We start from the raw sequence: 6,506 nt of genomic DNA, 5'->3' as shown, positions 1-6,506 counted from the left end.
GCTCCAGGCCTGGGCTGCCTCTTCCTGACATCTTGCCGTCGCCCGCAATGGAGAGGGTCCCCTGAGACGCAGAGCCAGGAAAAGGAGCCCAAGGCAATGCAGGCTGAGGGTTTGAAAAGTACTTAACAGGGGACCAGGAGCCACCAGGCCAGAGATACAGGGAGAACGGGGCCTGCTCACTGTGTCTGCCCTGGATCTTTCCCCTCCTCGTTCCAGACTCATCGGCAACCGCACACTTGGCATGCCCCTGTCCGACAGGGTTCTCGACCGAAAGGTCCAGAACGGAAGCCTGGATTCCTGACCCGGCAAACCCTCCCCTCCAGGTCACCCCCTCCTGGTTAAATGGCACTTCCCGTCTGCGAGATCGCTAAGAACGAAGCTGGTCCCATCCTTGACCGCGTCAGCAAATCCTGTGGACCCCGCAGCATAGGTCCTGGGTCCGGCCCCGTCTCCCGTCCTCCACCATCATCTCCCTGGTCCCAGCCTCTGTCGCTCTGGCCTGGACACCTCAGTGAGGGCGGGGTGTCCCAGCCTCTGAACTTGGTCCCCCTTGGGTCTCTTCCTCACACGGCCGCCAGGGGGCGTCTTCTCGATGCAGATGGGGTTTCCCTGCTCGCGGACGGAAGGCAAAGCGGTCTGGAGGGCCTGGCCTCCCGCCCGGTGTGCTCTTACGCGTCACTGAGCCCCACCGGCCTTCTGGCCTTCTGGAATGTTCTGCGCTCCTTCCCACCTTTGCCCTTGGCTGGCCCTCCCGCCCACAGGGCCCTCCCCCCCCCATCTTTGCCCAGCTCAGTCTGGCTTCTAATGAAGCTGTCTTCTTCCCCTCTCTGTCTTTCTCTTCTCTTTGTGACACTTTTCGCCACCTTTATTATCATTACACTATGTCCCTACCAGCATGTGAACCCCTGGTGGGGGGGGGGGCAGGGACGTTTGCTTTGCCCACTGCCGTTTCCCCAGGGCCTAGCACCCAGGATGAGCTGGTTAAAGAGGCGTTGCATGATGAGCATGATGTGAGTCAACCTAACACGGCCCCAGGGGACGTGCAGGCAGGAGGCTGTCCTCCCCACCCACCCTGGGGTTGAAGGTGTCTCCCCTCCCTGCTCAGCATCAGAATCCCCTGGTTCTCCCCCTCCCCCACCAACAGTGGAGCCAGTGGACCCAGAGGGCTGGCGTCCCAAGGCCAGGACACAAAGAGAAAGGCAAGGGTGAAGGGGTTAAATGGCCTGGGGGTCCATGGAGGAGGAAGGGGACTTTGAGGGTCAAAACCCAAGACGTGCCCATTGGACAAGATGCCGAGGAGGCATCGCATGGAGTGAGGTAGCCCCAAGACCCCTTGTCTCTGTCTGGTCAGAGCAGAGGTGTGGCCAGACCTCGGCTTGTGCTTGCTTGTCCGACAGCTCAGAGCCTGGAGCCTGCTTCAGATTCTGGGTCTCCCTCTCCTTCTGCCCCTCCCCCCATGCGCCCTCTCTCTCTCTCTCTCTCTCTCACTCTGTCTCTCAAAAAAAAATAAATAAAAATAAGAGAGTTGGAGGGTTAACCGACAGAGCCACCCAGGCGCTCCTCACCTATCTGCGTTCTTGACTAAAGCTGCCGGGTGGAAAGTGAGAGACGGAGCCCAAGTGGAGAAAGAATCCGAGGCAGGAAGCCCAGTGCCCTGAAGGGGCCCGTGCTGGGACCCAGCGGAGGGAAGGCACCGGGAACCTGGAAAAAAAAAAATAAAGTAGCATCTGCCATGTGAGATGCAGCAGCCAAAAACCACATGTAAGAAGCTAAACCATAACACTCCAAGCAGAAGCCATAGAAGAATGTTCGAAAAATGGGATTTCGGAGGTGCCTGGGTGGGTCGGGCTCATCAGGCCCCACATCGGGCTCTGCGCTGACAGCTGGGGAGCCTGCTCAGGATTCTCTCTCTCCCTCTCGCTGCCCCTCCCCTGCTCATGCTCTCTCTCCCCTCCTCTCTCTCTCTCTCTCTCAAAATAAATAACCATTAAAGCAACTTAAAAAAAAAATTAAACAATGAAAAAACATGTGATTTCAGAGTGGCCGAGGCCTTTCTAAGACTCACAAAGAACGGGGAGCCGTAAGAGAAAAGGCTGATGGGCCGAACGGGATAAATCTGAAAAAAAAACCAAAAGAACAAAAAAAACCAAACCCAACTTCGGGGCTCAAGCCACCGTGGGGAAAGCCGGTGACAAACTGGGAAAACGTGGTCCCTTGTGTGACCAACAGCTCATTTCCCTACTATGGAAATCGATGAAAGACACCAGCACCGGCTAAGAACCTGGGCAAAGGGTTCTGGAAACACAGTTCACAGAAAAGGGAAGTACGAAGGGCTTTTAACCCTCCGAAGGGCTTTTAACCCTCCGAGGCTCATTCACGCGAAGAGAAATGCAAATGGAAAAGAAATGCAAATGAACGCTCCCCTGAAGTATCATTTTTTGCCTCCTGGAGGGTCAGAGATAAGAGAGTCTGCAAGTCTGCTGGGGGGGAGACTGTGGGGGATGAGCTTCCCCCCCCCCCCCCCCCCCCCCCCCCCGCTGCTGGTGGGAGGGTGACTGGGCACAGTCCCCGGGGACGGGATTTGACACAAGCAACCCCCCCTACCCCCCCCCAGAGAGAGGGTCTTTCGGATACTGGCCCCCCGGCGTAGCTGCGCATGCGCACTGTTGTACGTGGCCTGGGCAGGGGGACGCAAAAGTTGGGGTGGGGGGAACGGGGGTGGGGTGGGGACCGAACGGTCCTTTAATGAGAATTGATCAGATGAGTTCTGGGACGCCTGCACAACGGAATTCTGTTCATCTGCAAAAATGAAGGAGGCAGATCTTTCTCCAAGAATACGGAACAAGCTTCAAGGGAAATAGTGAATGCAAACCAGCAAGGGGCAACCCGCCAGCAATCGTGGGGTCCTTTTTCGGGGGGAAGATGCTTGTTTCCCCTGGAAGATCCCCGGAAGGACACGCAAGAAACTGGCAACGGAGGTGGCTCCCTAGGAGGGACGGGGTGGCCGGGTGGTGGGCCAGAAGGCTGACTTCTCATAGTCCGATCTTTCATATCTTTTGAATTTGGGGCCGTGTGAATGTATTACTCATTCAAAGGTAAAGTGAAAACACTAAAACGTGACAACAACCACCACCACAACAACAAAAAAACAACTTAAACAAATGTTTGTGTCCAGGTCCCAGGTTAGGAGAGTGGGATGGTTGTGTTGTCCTGGGAGGGGGACTGGGGGGAGACGTGGAGTTGGAGGGGTCAGTGGGCTTCCGAGGTCGGGTGAGGGCCTCTCCAGCAGGTCTCCGGGATGGCGATGGGAGCCATGGAGTGTCTGGGATGCCCCCGAGGGTGTGAAGAGAAAGGCCAAGACAGCGTCCTAGGTGCAGGTGTATGAAGTAGACCAGAAGGGACCTGCAAGGCACCAGAAGGAGCTGCACTGTCTACCTAGAAGTTGCAGGAGGGTGGCCTAGGGGTGCTCCCTGAGGTCTGGGGCAGGGGGCCGTGGGAGCCTGGCTGCCTCTGGGTGTGTCCGGGCCACATAACCTGAACTGGGGGCAGAAGGAAAGCCCCTGATGAAGAGAGGGGTCTGCACCCTGCATCTAGGGCTTGGTGAGGATCTCCGAGGAGAAAATCCCCTTCTCAGACCCCAAATTTGTCCCACGGAGCCCTTGGGCCCAAATATGGCTCCTCTACCAGGAAGGAGAGAGATGACCGGAAATGGGGAGTGGCCCGAGGCGGTCAGTCCGGGAAGCTGGGTTGCGGGTAGGCATGGAGGGAAAGAGGGGGTGGGAAACGATCATCTGCTTCTGTCTGAATCCACCCTCTAGTAATTTGATCCCAGAGCCCAGGGACTCTGGGAGGACCCTGCCAGGCTGGGGACCAGACTCCAGCCACCGGGGGCTGTTAGAACTGGCCCCCCCCCTCTTCTGCCACCTCTTTTGGTTGTGACACGAACATGCAGCTGATCCAAGGCAGAGCAGACCTCCATCCAAATGGGCTCTCCATTTGGGCTCATCCAAATGGCTCATCCAAATGGCACCCCTCCAGGGGGCGTGCCAGGGACACTCAGGGCACCCCCACCCCTCAGGAATTTCCTCGTTTTTTTAAAGCTTTTATTTATTTATTTATTTGTGTGTTATTTTAATGTGTTATTTATTTTTGAGAGAGAGAGACAGAGAGAACGAGCAGGGGAGGGGCAGAGAGAGAGAGAGGGAGACACAGAATCTGAAGCGGGCAACAGGCTCTGAGCTGTCAGCGCAGAGCCCGACGCGGGGCTTGAACCCACGGACCGTGACCGGAGCCGAAGCTGGATGCCCAACACACTGAGCCACCCAGGTGCCCCAAATGGGGCTTTTATTTCTATAATCATTTGTAAGTACTGGCTTAAAATATAGCATAATAAATATAATAAAGACTTTTAAAATGCTGGCTGCCATTTTAATAAAAGGTTAACAAAATTTTCATAAGATAAAATAGTTCTAAAGTTGTATGCATTTGATGACACAGCCTAAACATTTATAAAGCAAAAGTAAAAGGATTACAAGGAGAAGTGACAAATTGACCGTCATGGTGGAAGAGTTGACATACTTTTCTAGTAGCTGATAGATCAAGCAAAACAAATGAAAACAACTTGTAATAATATAAAAGATTTGAGCAGTGCAGCTGACTGTCTACACATTTCTGGAAAAATGAGCCTCATATTAGCTCATACATAAAGCAAGCCTCAACTAATTTAAAAGAACCAGTGTGATGCAGTCCATGTTCTTTGACCACAAGACCACTAAGAACACAGTAGCCAAAAAGAGAACGATCCTTTCCCCTAGCATCTGAAAATTAACAGTTTCAAATAACTCATTGATCAAAAAAGAAAATCATAATGAAAATCTTCAGATATGTAGAACTAAAACATAAGAAAGTTTTATATACTGAAGTCATAGGTTGTGACAAATTTTATGTGTATTTTACCCCAATTAAGAAAGAATTGTAGGTTGCAGCTAATGTAGTATTTGAGGAAAATTTATAGCCTTTAAAGCTTCTATTCTGAACAAAACAAGGCTGAAAATTCATGAACTAAGCATTCAAAACTGGGAAGTAAAAAAAGAATAATGCAATAAACCCAAAGAAAAAATAAAGGAAAAAAGAAAGGAAAGACCAGATATTAGTTAGGTGGAAAAAAAATTGCATAATAGAAAGGATTAAAAAGGCCAAAAGTTGGTTCTTTGGAAAGCATAATAAAACTAATTTGGGGAGCAATTCAGAATGGATGGAAGCAAAATAATATAGAATGAAAAGAAGGGATGTAGCAGATTGAAAAGGAGATGTTGAAGGTTTATAAGATGATGCTATGAATAGCTTTCTATCAATAACTTTGAGAACCCAAACAAAATAGAAAACTATCTAAACTGTTTCTAGAAACATATAGAAAAGATGGTTCCAGGAGTAGTAGAAATTCCAAGGAGTCCCATATCCATCCACTAAATAAACCGAATTAGTCATTGAAGAGCTACCACTTTTTTCTCTCACATTAATTCCAAAACCAGGCCCAGATGGCTTTGTAAATGTTACAGAGTATTCAAGGTAGAGATAATTTTGTATAATCCAAACATCTCTAAAAATAGAAAAAGAGATAATGTCACTCACTCAGCTCGTGAAATTAGCATAACCTTGGTTACCCCCCCTGTCCCCCCCAAAGGCAACATGAGAAAGGAACACGACTGGCCAATTGCACTGGTGAAGGAGGGACCTCCCCCCTGATATTGACGATTTGAAGCCCGCTATATACACAAGACAATCATTGCGACCACATTCCATAGGGTATAGTTTAAGTTGTGACAACAGAAACCCCGCAAAGCACAGTGCCTTAAAGAAGACACAGTGTATTTCTCTCTCACGTCCGTCCGGGGTGACTCATCCTGATTTACCATCCCCTGCATGTCCAGGATTGTGCCAGCATTTCTATTTTCTAGGCGGTGGGGAGAGGAGCAAAAAAGATGGACAGGACAAATGGTTTAAGCCTTCAAGGAGATGATGACTCATAAGTTGCACACATGAATTCCACGCACACCCTTCCTCCCCAACCCCCAACCTATCCCTCCACTTAATCACAAGGCCACACCTCGCTGCAGGGGACACTGAGAAGTTTGATCTTGAGCGGGGGTGAGCATGTGGCTGGCTGTAAGTCTTGGAGGCTTGTTACCAAAAAGCAGAAGGGGACAGTGGCCACTGAGGGACCGTCAGCTGCGTTCCCCAGAGTGACTAGGTTAGGTTTATGCAGGAATGCATGGGTGACTGAGCACTAGGAACTGTATTAGTGTTATTCACATCTCCACAGCCACAGGGGAAAAAAAAGCATTCAATTAAATTAAACACGATAAGAAAGAACAGAACAAGACGGCCGTTACTAACAATAACAGGGAAACTTCTTTAACTGATAAGAGTATCTGCCAAGAGCCTACATCATCTTTAATGGTGAAACACTAGAAGAACCTTTTTAAAATTCAGAAGTAAGGGGCACC

The sequence above is a fragment of the Panthera onca genome, chromosome B4, assembly GCF_046562875.1.
Source record: "Panthera onca isolate mPanOnc1 chromosome B4, mPanOnc1 haplotype 2, whole genome shotgun sequence".
NCBI classification, from domain to species: Eukaryota; Metazoa; Chordata; class Mammalia; order Carnivora; family Felidae; genus Panthera; species Panthera onca.
Note: the sequence above shows the minus strand (reverse complement) of the source record.